The 15,427-nt window shown below is 52.2% G+C and overlaps 1 long non-coding RNA gene across 2 annotated transcripts; it reads left to right on the forward strand.

Annotated features, from left to right (window-relative positions):
- Positions 1-4,446: 4,446 nt before the first annotated feature.
- On the forward strand, positions 4,447-15,427 carry LOC143695571 (uncharacterized). 2 transcript variants are annotated; one of them, XR_013184934.1, is made up of 3 exons: positions 4,447-5,439; positions 6,181-6,515; positions 13,548-15,427. It is a non-coding gene; the product is annotated as an uncharacterized LOC143695571 (long non-coding RNA). The 2 variants fall into 2 exon arrangements; XR_013184933.1 differs by having other exon boundaries at positions 4,576-5,439; positions 6,287-6,515.

Below are 15,427 nucleotides of genomic sequence, written 5' to 3' on the forward strand. Positions count from 1 at the left end.
GCTGGTTCTTGTGCTATTGTCATAAAAAACCAGTCCAGGACTCAGGAGACAATTGTTATTGTAGTTTTAATATTAATTTTTTCCCCTCAGGCCAGCATCAATTTGCTGTGCCAAAGCTGAGTTGCCTGATGAGGGTTAACAGAACAAAGAAGTGGTGAAATGTGTACAAAATGCTGGTAATGAATCATTACCAATCTGATACAAAGCAAGCCAGTGATTAGGAATGCAGTTTCATATTACCACTTTTTCAGGCACAGTTGTAGGTAGAAGCAAGTAAATACCCTCAGAAGAAATGTGTCTCATAGCATCTGTTCTTTCTTCTGTTAATTATTGACTCATGTGAGCCTGTGGAAGGAGCTGACACATTCTGCAAAGCTCATTGTTCTTTGAAACTCAGAAACTCCATTTTCCTCTCTGCTCTGCAGGCTGAGAGCTGCTCTGGCAGGTTGTGTCCACTCTCCTCTCTGTTCCATGGAAGGAAGGGAGCCCTGGTGTGCTGAGAGAGCAGAGAGAGGGCTGTGCCTGCTGTGCTTTATTCCCCTGAGCTCACACCGTGGTCAAGGTGTCACCAGGGACTTGTGAAACCAAGCCTGGGTGCCAGGAACAACAAAACACCTGCTCCAGTGGGTCACAGGTTTGTTCCCAGCCACCTTCTCCAAACCAGCACCAAGGTCTCTGCTCAGTGTCCACTGAATAATCCCAGAATTCCAGAGGGATTTTTACAGGTTCCTTCCTTGAAGGGCAGCCAAAGGGCAGGGAAGGGAATCAGTTTTCCATCTCACCTACACTCAGCAGGACAACATTCATGGGCTTGGCTATGGAGGTGCAGGAAAGAACCCTGAAAGCAACAGAGCCCTGCTGGGGGATTTGGGGACACCAGGACCTCCATGCACCTTGGCCAGTGCTGTGTCTGAGCAGAGGCACTTGCACTTGCAGGTGTTTGTGGCCTGGCTCTGCCTGGGGGGGGGTCACTGGACCTTTTGGATGCCACAGGGATTTTGGTCTCCTCTTGCAAGAGCTCCTTGCCCTGATGTTTCAGTTTGACCTCTGTGTGGGAGGTTTGGTGACTCCAGAACTTGTCTGCCCTGGTAGCTGCAGGGATCCTGCAGCCTTTGGGCCCCAAAAGGGAAATGCAGATCATTGTCCTTGCAGTGAAACTCAGGAATTCCTTCTAAAGAGCCAAAAATTGCAGCAAGGTTTAGGTCAATCTGATTTGCTGTAATAAACCAGTTCTTGCTGCCTTTTTGTGATGCACCTTGGGGGCTGTGAGAGTTCTGGGGCAATGGTGAGCCTCAGGAGGGTGGGTTTTCCCTTTGTTACTCAGCCACACCACATTCCAGGAGGAAGATTGGGATGCTGGCTGCTGAAGGAATGTGATTGTTGGTGCTGCAGGTGCCCTTGGGGCTGCAATGAATAGAAATATTAACTGGCACCTCCACCTCTGGTTCTTAAAATCTCTTCAGGAATAAAGAGGCTTGGATTGACAGCCAGACTGAGGGAAATGGGCCCTGGGGAGCAGAGGGACTGCTGAAGATTGCAATGCAAGATGTTTTCCATTGCCATCTGTGTGGCAGATTATCTTTGTCCAGTGGGCAGTTTGCCTGATCTCTCTCTTTGAGTGACCACATTCACTCCTCCCTTGGGAGGGGACATCTGCTGATAACAGCCATTGAATGTCCCTGCATGGCTGATAAGAACTACAGCATCCCATTGGGAGATGTGAGCCCAGAGGGAGGAGCCAAGCATTGCTACCCAGATATAATCCAGAGGTTTGGAGACACCAGCACGGCTTCTCCACTGGATTCCCCAGAGGAACAGCAGCTGCCTCTCCTTCCCCTGGATCTTCAGAGGCAGAATCCATCCTTCTCTACAGGATCTCTGCTCCAGCAGAGCCAGCCCTGGCACTGCAGGAGGGCTGAGCCACATTTCCAATGGGACTGTGCCAGCACCCTGACCCACAGGGTGTCAGGCTGGGTTCTGACTCTGGCAGTGTTGTTCTAGTGCACTGCATTGTTTATTTCATCCTTTTTTTCCAGTGCACTGCATTGTTTATTTCATCCTTTTTTTCCTTTTCCCTATTAAAGAACTGTTATTGCCTTCTCCCATATTTTTGCCTGAGAGCCCCTTAATTTAAAATTTATAGCAATTGGGAGGGGTGGGGAGGGTTTACATTCTCCATTTCAGGGGAGGCTCCTGCCTTCCTTAGCACACTCCTGTCTTTCCAAACCAAGACAGGGACACAGTCCTGTTCCTCAGGGCCTTTGTCACAGCAATGCCCAGCCCAAACAGTGGGAATGCTGCAGCAGCTGGGCTTGCAAGGGGTGAAGGGCTGGTGAATTATTCTGGGTTTTAATTCCAGCCCAACCAGCTGAACTGAGCCTTGGACAAAGCAGCTTGGCCTCATGTCCAGCCTGGTTTTACAGAGCAATTTCCAACCTGCCCTTGCTGCTGCTTAGGAATGAGGTGTTGTCATTGCTCAGGGCTCAGCTGCATCCCTTCTGTGCCTGCTTCCAGCTCCTCTGCTTGGCTTTGTGTCCCACCAGAGCTGGGCACTCTGCTTTGTCTCCCCAGGTTTGGTTTCATTCCCTGCTCTCCACAGCCTGCCTGAGTTCCAGCCCCTCTGATGTAGGAATGTGCCCCTTGTTGAGGGAGTGACAAAACTCTCCTTTGTCCCCTTAAAGAGGAAAGAAGCCCAGAAGTTTCTCTCCTCGATTAGGTGAAAATGCCTCATATTTCAAATCTCATAGGACCTGGAAGATTTCACCTCAAACTTAAGGATGGCAAATTGGACAAGAGCCCAAAAGTCCCACCTGGGCAATTTACTAAAAAAAGAAGAGAACAAAGAAACCAATGGCTTTTGTGAGGTGTTTTACCAAAGGCAGGAGGGCCTCTTGCACCTAAATGAGTTTTTCTTGGTAAAGAGTTTGTTATTTTGTCTTTTATTAAAACCTCTTTGTTTCCCACACTGCAACAGAAGCCATCCTGCTGATTTTATGCCTTCTAAAGTAGCTAAACAATCTTAAGTGTAAAATAGACCTCCAAAAGCTTATGAGACCTGGCTCCTATTTCACTCTGACACCAGCCCAGGTCCTGCTTCCCTCTCCTTCAAGCTGGGGAGTTTTCTCCTGTCCCACAGCCTCTCCCAGGGGCTGTCATTGCTGAGGGCTGTGTGAAAGCAGCAGGGACAGGGTGAGGAGTGCTGGCTCTCCATCGGAGCCCTTTGCAGAGCTGGGGAGCAGCTCCAGGCTCTGTTCTGTTTGGTGCCTGTGCTGTGTGATAATGCTGAATACACATTTTATTGCCTTATCTCTGGGTACTGATGATTATCAAACAGGGCAAGAGCCCAGCTGCTAATGGCTCCCAGCCCTGCAGGCACCTGCTGGGCTCTGCTGCCAGTGCTTGGACACATGAAGGGTCCTCACAGGTTCTGCTCCCACCAGACTGCAGGGGAGCACTGAGGCTCTGCCCTTGGGCTGAACTTGTGGAATCACAGAATCCCAGACTGGTTTGGGTTAAAAGGGACCTTAAAGCCCATCCAGTGCCACCCCTGCCATGGCAGGGACACCTCCCACTGTCCCAGGTGCTCCCAGCCCTGTCCAGCCTGGCCTTGGGCACTGCCAGGGATCCAGGGGCAGCCCCAGCTGCTCTGGGCACCCTGTGCCAGGGCCTGCCCACCCTCACAGGGAACAATTCCTAATTCCCAATATCTCATCTAAATCTACCTTCAGGCTGAGGGCAGAGAGGAAACACCAACATGCCAGGGCTCCCCACTGCTGTGAGGGGGGGCCTGTACCCCCTGAACCCCGTGGCCACCACAGGGGTCCCTCAGCAGCACCCTGCCCTGCCAAACTGGGCTTCAATCACTCTAAAATCGAAATATTTTTTACTCATTTGTCACAGAACTTACTGCTCATGGCTAGTCTCAGTTTGGGAATCAGCTGCTGTGCTCTCAGCTCATGAATTGTTGGCTTTTCTACCTTATGTAGTATTAAGTATTATTTTTGTTCAGCTGTTGGAGCATCTCTTACAGAGCTGAGTGAGTTGTTAGGAGTTATTCTGCTGCTCCTGCCCTGGTAATGTCTCTCCCTGTGGGAGAAGCTTCTCTCCCCTGGAACAAAGGAGTCACGTTGGGTTTACTCATCAAAAATTGCACATGTATAAAATATCAGTGTTGTCCTTGGTGTCCCCCCTCCCCACGTCTGACTCTGCCATACACTGGAACCCATCACCCACAGCCTGGCAACTCTCTCTGTTGCCATGGGAGCAGCTCCACTATCCCTTCATGGAGAACCTCAAATATTCCCATTTTCAGAGCTGCTAGGACACCTCCAGTCCTGGCTGCTTTCATTCACTTGCTCACTCCCTCCCTGAGCTCCTCTCCTCCCAGTTTAGAGTTACTCAGCACTTCTGGGCTCCTCAGGAGCTGCCTGAGGGAAAGTCCCACAGCACCTGGAGGTGTTTGTCTGGGGACCCTGGGGTTGATTTCATGTGCAGACCTAGCATGGAATTAGCATTCCCTAATGTGTGTTAAATTGGTACTTAATAGAAAATTATCAGAGCCCTGGCTGCTGCACCCTTGTCTGTGCTTTCACACCCAAGGGTTGAAAGTTTCTGAGGAGCCTCTGGCTCAGGTGGGTGAGGTGAGCTGGGCTGGGTGGGCAGCGCCTTCCCTGAGCTGAGTTTATGGTGGGAGGGTTGTGATGTGTTTGTCACACCTGGACTGCACTGCCCAGCTCTCCCTGTCTGTGCAGGAGCTGTGGGAAGGAGGATCCTGGGGCTCCCTGGGTTTGCCCCTCCTCTGGGTCCCTTTCTGCAGCTCCACAGCTCCATTGGGCACAGGTCTGGTTCTGGATAACCATAAATAGTTATTGAGGGCTTATTGTTTCACTTATGGAAATATTGCACTGGAAGAAGGTGAATTTTGACTAAGATGGTTTTAAAAACAATTATTAGGGGAGCTTTTTTTTTTTTTTGGGCTCATACAAGTGTCATAGCAAGACACTTTGTGTTTTTATCCTGCTAGAAACTCCAGGCACAAGTACTGCATTGTGTCCATGGAGAAAAAAAGGAGAGGCTGAAGGCATCTCAGGGTGTTCAGACCCTGGCACAGGGTGCCCAGAGCAGCTGGGGCTGCCCCTGGATCCCTGGCAGTGCCCAAGGCCAGGCTGGAGCCACCTGGGATGGTGGGAGGTGTCCCTGCCCATGGCAGGGGTGGAATGAGATGAGTTTTAAGGTCTCTTCCAATCCAAACCATTCTGGGATTCTGTGATCTGGTGACACAACCAGATCTCAGCTGGATCCTCCACGCTAAGGGAAGGAGGTCGAGGGGCTGGGAGAGGAGCTGTGCTTTGGGGAGCCCGGATGCTGTGGCCACAGCTTTCCTGCACATCAGGAGCCTGTCAGAGCCTCACACCGGGAAAACAGCAGCTGAACCTTCAGGTAAGGGATAACAGCAAGGAAAACAAAATAAGAGAGTGAGAGAACAACAGGAGAAAAAATTCTCAGCTGCGAAATACTCAGTAACACTCCTGAACAATATCGGCTCGGTGCAGCCCCAAATCCTGAGGCACTGGGAAGAGCCAGCTCGGAGGATCCCCAGGCACTGCCCGGGGTTTGATTTGTTCCTGGCAGCAGCAGCAGCGCTCCGTGCCTGTGCCGCTGCTTGGGCACGGCAGCCCCGGCTCCCCTGCAGCCCCCGAGGGGCAGCTGCTGCTCCTGCGGCTCTGCTCCAGCTCCTGCTCTGCTCCAGCTCCTTCTGCTGCTCTGCTCCTGCTCTGCTCCAGCTCCTGCTCCTTCTCCTGCTCTGCTCCTGCTGCTGCTCCTGCTCTGCTCCTTCTTCTCCTGCTGCTCTGCTCCTTCTCCTTCTCCTGCCCCTGCTCTGCTCCTGCCCCTGCCCCTGTTCTACTCCTGCTCTTGCTTCTGCACCTTCTCCTGCTCCTTCTCCTGCCGCTGCTGCTCCTGCTCTGCCCCTGCCCCTGCTCTGCTCCTCTCCTTCTCCTGCTGCCCCTGCCCCTGCTCTGCTCCTCTCCTTCTCCTGCTGTTGCTGCTCCTGCCCCTGCTCTGCTCCTCTCCTTCTCCTGCTGTTGCTGCCCCTGCTCTGCTCCTCTCCTTCTCCTGCTGCTCCTGCCCCTGCTCTGCTCCTCTCCTTCTCCTGCTGTTGCTGCTCCTCTCCTCCTCCAGCGGAGCGCTGCGGACCCAGCGGGCAGCCAGGGGGGCTCCGGGGGCTGGATGTGACCCAGCGCAGGCACCGGGCTGTGATCCCCGGGGATTTCCTCGCTCCGCACAGAGCCCAGCCCGCTCCCGCATCCCGCGGCTCCCGCAGCAGCGGCCGCTGCCCCCGAGCCGATGCCACCCGTGCCCAATGAAGCAGACCCCGAGGTGCCGCGGATGGATCCCAGGATTCTCATTTTCCTCCTCTACGTGATGATCCTGCACGAGCTGGTGAGCGGCTGGATGGAGTACCAGAAGCAGATGGCCAAGCCCAAGAAGCAGGCGGGTCCCGTGTGGTCCTCCAGGTGAGCCCGTGCTGCTCCCAAGGGGGATGTTTGCATGGGGACATTGTTTTTGTGTGCATCCACCGGTCCCGATGGATGTGTCTGTGTCTGTCTGTGTCTGTCTCATCTGCTGGGCATTATGCACTGAGGGGGATTAAGGTCTGTTAATCCTCTGAGCCTGCATTGTCTGAGCATCCCGTGCATTTGACACACTTGCAGATAAACACCGCGCCTGTCGTTTGCCTGAGGTTTTTCCTGGGATTTTTTTTTTTTAGTGGAAATGTGCTGTAACTCAGCATATTTGCTGTGACTCAGGTTCCCAATCACCAGATCTGGAAGAGAAAAATGTGGGTAGCACAAGGAGCTACACTTCATGCATGATATTCATCAATGAGGCACAAAGCTCCAGAGACTGCAGAGTATTTCATGTTAAACCACTACCGTGCATGTCACTATCTCTCTGTCTCCTCCCACTCCGTGGGCTGTGCCCACTACACCAATCCCTTGTTTTCTGCCTAACAACAACAACAAAAATGAGCTGGAGAAATAAGGGAAATTAATGAAAAATGCTGCATATTTTTAAAATTCAGATCTGCTCCTGAAAACATTGTTTACGTGTTGTTCACATGTAACAGTGTTTGGGGTTGTAGTCAGCTTGGTTGGGGTCAGATATTCCTTATCTTCCACCAGCCCTGGGATTAGGGAATCACACCCCAAAATGCACCTCCTGCCAGATCTCAGGCCATGGCACTCCAACCCCTCAGAGCTTTGGACCTAAAAATGAGCCTGTGACCCAGTTTGCTGCAGGTCTGGCTGCTGCAGCTCGAGTGCACAGAGCTCAGCTCAGTGCTGATCCTAATCCTGTGATGTGCATCATTCCCAGCCCCAGTTCCAGCCCTGCTGTGCCTGTGCTGCACAAACACCCCCAGAGGTGGCTCCATCCATGAAACCCCAGAGAAAGAATGAGGTGAGAAAGAAAGGGTGAGGATGCACCCATGGCTGGCTGGAAATCAGCAGCTCCCAGCCCCTTCATCCACAGTTCAGGAACACCATCCCTGGCTGGATCTCCACAGCTCAGGAACACCATCCCTGGCTGGATCTCCAGACCAGCAGAGCTCAGCTGCACCTTGTGCAAGTGAAATGATCAGCACTGGGAACACTGCCATGGGTGGAGACAGCACAGAAATAGCTTGAAGGGGATGGGGCTGACTGGGTTCTGATCGAGGTCAGAGGCAGATTTCCTCGCTGTCTCCAAGGCAGAGTGCAGGGAGGAACTGGGACACAACTTGCACTGAGCTCAGGGACACCCTGATGCCAGAGAGAAAACCTAAGGGAGTTATTTGGGTTACTCAGAGCCACCAAACAACCTGGACCCAGCAGCCAGAACAATGTGCCAGGACTGGGGGTTTTTAAAGAGAATTAGGTACCCCATCAAAACCAAAAATCCCCAAGAGCTGCCAGCTCACCCAGCCTTGTTTTGGGATGTGGGACCAAGCTGGATGATCTGTGCAGGGCTCCACATCCTGGAGCCACCCCAGCCCTCTCCATCCCAGCTGGGTGTGCAGCCCACCCTGCTGCCACAGCCCTGCCCCCAGCCTGGAAAGCAGAGCCACCAGGCCTGTGTGGATCAAGGGATAATTCACAGGCTGCACCACAGGCAGGTGAAGCTCTGTGACCCAGAGAACTGCAGAGTCACAGGAGGAATTGAGATCCTTTTAGAGGAATTAAGATTGTCCCATGTCAGGCTGTCCTGGCTGGTTCTGGTGTAGCCTGGGCTCACGTTGCAGCTCACTCCTGCTGCAATAATGTGAGGTGCTCTTCACTGATGAGCCCAGAGTTTCCAGTGCCCAGAGAGCACAGCTGGAACCAGATGTTCATCCTTCAGTTTGATCCTGGGCTCAGAGGATGCTCAGAAACAGCTGCCAGCCACATCTCAAGCCTGTCCATGGAGTCCAAGCTGTGGCTCAGCAGTGGGGAAAAGCTTCCTCATGCCTTGCACCAGGCCAGGAGCAGCACAGCACCTGCTCCAGAGAGAGATCAGGGACTGGGACACCCAGCCCAGCCCAGCCCAGCCCTGTGGCAGTGGCAGTGTGTTGTTGTTGTTGGGGCTCTGTGTACAAATCACCATCAGGACAGGACTGCTGGGAAAGGCATCTTGAGCTGTTTGATTTTCCAGCATCTCTCATTACATGGGTATGACAATGGGAAGGTGCCAGCAGCTCACATCCCCAGCAACAGACAAAGAACTCAATGTTAATTCAAGTGTTAATACACAAACCATTATTTTATTTGTCCTTACTTTCTACTTTTTCATATAATATTTTACTAACAAATCTTATAGCTACTGCTTAACTCTAATTACAGTTCTGCTATTTCTAAAGCCTACCTTTTACAACTTTCCTAAAACCCTCTAATTGTAAAGGTTCCCACAGCAGTGCAGCCTCGGCAGGGCTGGTGCCATCTCCAGCCAGGAGCTGCTGTGCTCTGGGACTCGAGGGTTACAGGATTTTAGGAAGGATTTGCAGAGGCAGCCACCCAAAAACCTTCCTGTAAGAGCTTAACCCAGAGGTGAGAGCAAGGCAGAGCTCCCTGCATGAGCTGGGTGTGAGGGCACTGCTTCCCAGCACAGCCTGGAGCTGGGCCAGCGCTGAGGAGCTCAGCCTCCATCTCCTGCCACTGGTAAAGGTAATTAATATCCAAACCAATTAGGAAATTCAGTTCTAAACAGCCAGCTAATTAGGAATTAGGACAGGAGGGTGCTCTGTCTCGACTGTAGCCTCAGCCCAGGCAGATTTCAGGGCTCCCCTCCCTTGGTGGCTGTTGTATAGTAACAGGCTCTGTTGTGAGGCAGCTTCTTCTCACATTCACAGCTTTGCCACAGCTCGGCTTCCTCCGCTCCTGGTGCGGCTGGCGGCTCCCCCGCCCCGCTCCATTCACAGCCCCGGCCCTGAGCTCCCGCTCGCCTTTCCCCGGTGCTGTGGGCAGGGGGAGCCCAGGCCAGAACCCCGCACTGGGAGGGGACAGAAAGACAATTTCACTGCCCCCCCCAGGGTCACTCACTCGTGTCAGGAAAATTAATCCACAAACAGCAGAGCTTTATGTCCAAAAAGGAGACAGAGGAGTCCTTTTGCTTTATTCCAATAAAGGGAGAGGCTATGGGGCATTCCCCTGGGGTCTCTCGAATTTTTGGAGGATGCCCCCTCCTTTTTATCCCAGTTTCCCAGCTACAATTCCCTTCTCTCTTTCCCCACTGGCTCAGGTACTTGAGAGGTTCAGACTTCCCAAAACACCTGATACAAAGATTCCCCTCTAATATATAACCCTCCCTTTGAAGTTTTAATTCTTACAGAATTTAGGGGTTTTCCTTCCCCATTGTTTCTTTCATATCTCAATGTCCAATTTTGTTTATCAGTAAACCTAAAGTTTATTTGTAAAAGCAAATATCTTTTTCCATTCATCAATCAGTGGAATGCTTCCCAATGTTTCTTTTATCTCCCAGTGCTATTTATCTACCAGCAGACCCACAGCTGGTTTGGAAAGACAAATCCACCATTCCTCTCACTTGGACAGGTTTCTCCAAGCCCCAATGTCCAGCCTGGCCTTGGGCACTGCCAGGGATGGAGCAGCCACTGGACATTGAGGTTTTTGCCTGAAGGCCAAAGCACAAAAGTAAAATGCCACATTAAAATGCTGAAATCAGGCAATGTTGGGTCCCTTTTATTTATTATCTGTAGAGGTTTTTTTTGAAAAAGCTTTAGAACACAGAGCTTTTCCTGGGCACTGCCAGGGATCCAGGGGCAGCCCCAGCTGCTCTGGGCACCCTGTGCCAGGGCCTGCCCACCCTCACAGGGAACAATTCCTAATTCCCAATATCCCATCCATCCCTGCCCTCTGGCAGTGGGAGCCATTCCCTGTGTCCTGTCCCTCCATCCCTTGTCCCCAGTCCCTCTCCAGCTCTCCTGGAGCCCCTTTAGGCCCTGCAAGGGCTCTGAGCTCTCCCTGGAGCTTCTCCTCCCCAGGTGAGCACCCCCAGCCCTCCCAGCCTGGCTCCAGCCCTGGAGCAGCTCCATGGCTCCTCTGGACAATGTTTGTTGATGAAGCCACTGGGGATCACAAGACAAGTGACTGAGCAGGATCTAGAAAGGAGAGAGGTCTCTGATCACCAGAGATCGTGTCTCGGTTTGGAAAGACAGGAGCTTGCTAAGGAAGGCAGGAGCTTCCCCTGAAATGGAGAATGTAAACCCTCCCCACCCCTCCCAATTGCTATAAATTTTAAATTAAGGGGCTCTCGGGCAAAAATATGGGAGCAGGAAATAACAGTTCTTTAATAGGGAAAAGAAAAAAAAAAAAAGGATAAAATGAACAATGCAGGGCACTAGAACAACACTACCAGAGTCAGAACCCAGCCTGACACCCTGTGGGTCAGGGTGTTGGCACAGTCCCATTGGAAATGTGGCTCAGCCCTCCTGCAGTGTCAGGGCTGGTTCTGCTGGAGCAGGGATCCTGTAGAGAAGGATGGATTCTGCCTCTGAAGATCCAGGGGAAGGAGAGGCAGCTGCTGTTCCTCTGGGGAATCCAGTGGAGAAGCCGTGCTGGTGTCTCCAAACCTCTGGATTATATCTGGGTAGCAATGCTTGGCTCCTCCCTCTGGGCTCACATCTCCCAATGGGATGCTGTAGTTCTTATCAGCCATGCAGGGACATTCAATGGCTGTTACCAGCAGATGTCCCCTCCCAGGGAGGTGTGAATGTGGTCACTCAAAGAGAGAGATCAGGCAAACTGCCCACTTGACAGAGGTGATCTGCCACACAGATGGCAATGGAAAACATCTTGCATTGCAATCTGGAACAGATCACCATGAAGAGCCCTCTTGGCAGGGATGGGGAGGGGCTGTGCTTCACCCCGAGTGACTGTCACCCCAAATTCCTACAGAGCCTGCTGTGCCCACATCTCCCTCTGCCCTGGCAGCACAAGGTGCATGTTTGCTGTGCCAGCCTTTTGCCAGCTGTGCAAACCCAGTGTGAAAATGGGCCTGAATTAGGCAGGAGGAAGGGGAGAAAAGCCTGGACATGGAGCCCAGGGAGAGGAGAAATGTCCAGGGCAAGTGGGGCTGAGCTGTCCCAGAGGGGCTCCAGGTGAACACAACCCCACTGCTCCTGCAGCTGGGCCAGCTCTGGGGCACTGTCCCCTCTGCATGGGGTGTGCTTGGCCCATGGATCACCCCCAGGATCAGCCCCTGGGGGAACCCGGGGTGGCAAAAATCCCAAAGAAGTGCCAGGAGTGCATTGTGCGGTTTAGTGGTTTGCAGGAAAGCTGCTCAAAGATACTGGAGGCTTTGAAGGGGGCTGCTGTCAGTGGCCCCTGACCAGAGGGGAAGGTCCTGGGGGCTCTGGGGTTTATGGGGTTCTGTTTTATGGAGTTTATGGGGTTCAGTTTAGGGGGGGGTTGGGGGTTCTGTTTTGTGGAGTTTATGGGGTTCATTTTGTGGGGTTTATAGGATTCTATTTTGTGGGTTTTAAGGGGTTCTGTTTAGGGGGTTTATGAGGTTCTGTTTAGAGGGTTTATGTGGATCAGTTTAGGGGGTTTATGGGATTCTGTTTGTGGGGTTTATGGGGTTCTCTTTAGGGAATTCTGAGCTGCTCCTGTAGCTCAGCAGCTCTTTCCAAGCCCTCCAGCAGCTGGGGCAGGGCAGGTTCCCCTCACCCAGCAGGGGCACAGCCCTGGGACAGGCTCAGCCCTGACTCTGCCCCCCTGAGCACCAGGGCAGGATCCAGCTCTGCATCCCTTGGCAGCAGCGGTGCTGAACCAGAATTCCCTGTCTGTAGGAGCATCGGGGGGTAGGATGGTGGGGATGGATGGAGACCAGAGATCTCTGGAGCCAGGGCTGGAACTTGGGGTTTATTGCAAAGGGCCTGGGGGCAGGGCCCTGCTGGGAGCTGCCAGGCACAGCTCAGAGCAGGACTGAGAGAAGAGAGGGGGAGAGAGGATGAGAGGGTGAGAGAGCAAAAGGGGTAAGAGAGTAAAAAGGGGTAAGAGCTTGAAGTTTTTGTTACAATACAATAAATCTGTGTTGAATATTCTAATTCTCACTAACCAATCTAGTACAATACACAAATCCTACAGCATTTCCATACAGCCTATAAGAATCATTCCATTACCATCCTGTGTTACATTTTAAACCCTACAAACTCCTCTTTGGGCCCCTTCTGCCAAGCTGGCAGGGTCTGCTCTGCCCCTTGGGCCTGTCTGCAAGCAGAGGGTGTTGTTCCATCAAAAAGGGATCACCTTCAGCTGGCCACACCATTGTTTTCCAGCTGTTCAGTAACTAAGGGATCTCAAAGCTTCCTTACATTTCAATCTTGCTTATAGCTCTCAAAATCTTTTGCCAGACAATCATATTTATAAGGCTTTCCCATTTCATCTTCCACACACCTGTTCTTTAGGAACCCCACTGGGTGCAGCAGTGCCCCAGGCAGTACCCATGTGTTGTTGCTGTGTTCCTGAGCAGTACCCATGTGTTATTGCTGTGTTCCTGAGCAGTACCCATGTGTTCTGGCTGTGTTCCTGAGCAGTACCCGTGTGTTATTGCTGTGTTCCTGAGCAGTACCCATGTGTTGTTGCTGTGTTCCTGAGCAGTACCCATGTGTTGTTGCTGTGTTCCTGAGCAGTACCCATGTGTTCTTGCTGTGTTCCTGAGCAGTACCCATGCGTTGTTGCTGTGTTCCTGAGCAGTACCCATGTGTTGTTGCTGTGTTCCTGAGCAGTACCCATGTGTTCTGGCTGTGTTCCTCAGCAGTACCCGTGTGTTGTTGCTGTGTTCCTCAGCAGTACCCGTGTGTTCTGGCTGTGTTCCTGAGCAGTACCCATGTGTTCTTGCTGTGTTCCTCAGCAGTACCCATGTGTTCTTGCTGTGTTCCTGAGCAGTACCCGTGTGTTCTTGGCTGTTGTCCTGAGCAGTACCTGTGTGTTGTTGCTGTGTTCCTGAGCAGTACCCATGTGTTATTGCTGTGTTCCTCAGCAGTACTCACGTGTTCTCGCTGTGTTCCCGAGCAGCAGCAGCAGCCCCAGGACAGCCCCGTGCAGTTTCTCCCGGCCCCTGGTGCACTCTGCGCGCCGGGAGCGCTGCCGCGACTGGAGGAAGCCGGGCAGGATCATCCGCAAAGCCTGAGCGGGGTCCGGGGGCCGTGGGGAGGCTGCCGAGCCTCGGAGAGCGCCCTCAGGGGCTGCAGCACCTCCACACGGAGAGCATCCATCCACCCTGCAGGGACCTGCTGAAGGGAAGGAGCCCCTTCCTCAGGGAATCATCGCTGCCTAGGAGGAGCCACCAGGAGCAGGGGATGGCCCCAGGTGGGAGAAGGGTTCTGCCTCCCATCACCACCAAGTGACTTTTCTTTCTTCTTCCCCAAGGGCTGAGTGGATGGAGAGCAGATTTCCCAGGGGAAAAGTGGGATTTGCTCCTGCATGGGCAGCCCTGGGAAGGCTCCCAGTGGTTTCAGGCTCCTCTTCTCCCTCTCAGGACTGTGCAGCATTTCCCAAAGTGGCTGGAAAACCTTCAGTGTCCAGGTTGCCACCACTGCCAGGAGGAGCTGCCTCCCCTGGGACACCCAGAAGTCACAGCCCTGTGGGAATGCTCCCTGCTAGTGTCATGCACTAAGAGCCTGCCTGTTATTCTCTGCTTTTCCTCACCTTTGCTTAATGAGTTGCTCCAGGGAAGAGGAGGGAAAATGTCCTGAACCAGTGACTCAGAGTTATGTCATCAAATGCAATTTACTGCAATGGCCTTGTAATTAGCATTTTTGGAGCCTTCCCAGCAGCTGAGGCAAATAAATGTGAGAGCCACTTTCTAATGAGCAGATAGATAGGGAAGGAATACAATCATGCTCTTTAGACTCTGCTGTTCAGGCATAAAAATCAGATTTTCGAGGCAAAAGTCAGCAGTCCACAGAGCTGGAATCGTGGAGCATGGAGGGATTCTAAGATTCTGACACTGGGCTCCAACAGCAGCTGCCCATGGCAAAACTGCTCCTTATTTGCTGAACATAATGTTTGGCTCAAACACAGCCTGTTTTCCTCGTTGCCAGCCATTTGTGAGCCTGACTCAGGCTCCCAGACACATTATCCAGAAGCAGATAGGAAGGGGAATAGGAATAGATTATACATTCATTATCCAGAAGTAGCCACCAGATACATTTGCACATTTGTCTGCTGCTCAGTTGTTTGCAAATGGCTCCTGGTGGCTGATGCTGTGTTTGTTCAGTCACCCAGGGCTGGGAGTTCCCAATCCTCTCTCCCAGGCAGGCTGGATCAGTGACTTGGATGTAAATCTCTGCTTTCACCTACAGGAGATGAAATTTCCACCTTGAAGATCATGCCTTGTGTTGAGATGGCTTTGAAAAAGAAGGCAGAAATAGCTGTGAACAGTTCCTGCACATTTCAAAGCATAAACTCTGTGAAATTGTGAAATTGCATTAAAACAATTTGTGAAATCCAGCATAAAAACTGAAATTGTGCCTCAGCTCTGGAACACTGGGGCTGTTCCCCTGTCCTGACCCATGCAGGTACAAGTGACAGCAGCACATGGAGATGTCAGGAGGGAAAATGCTCAGGAAATGTTCTGTGTGCTGGGGGAGTTTGCTTTCCTGGAGCTGAGTGTGTTTGGGGAATGTTCTCCCTGCCCCTCTGCCAGAGCCTGGGTGAATTTGGGAGCTCTGGCTGTGGAAAGAGGGTTTGAATGAAATCCTGCAGTGGGACAGGGTAGGGCTGGGACCATGCTGGGCTCCAGCCTCAGCAGGACAGACAGACTGAGCAGAGACAGAGAGATGCACCTTTAAGGAAGGGTGAAGGGCCAGGACTGCCTTGCCCTGATGATCACATGCTGGATTTATCCCTGTAAATATAAGATTATTTACTGCCAATAAACTCTTTTGCATACA

The sequence above is a fragment of the Agelaius phoeniceus genome, chromosome 21 (assembly GCF_051311805.1).
Source record: "Agelaius phoeniceus isolate bAgePho1 chromosome 21, bAgePho1.hap1, whole genome shotgun sequence".
Lineage (NCBI taxonomy): Eukaryota > Metazoa > Chordata > Aves > Passeriformes > Icteridae > Agelaius > Agelaius phoeniceus.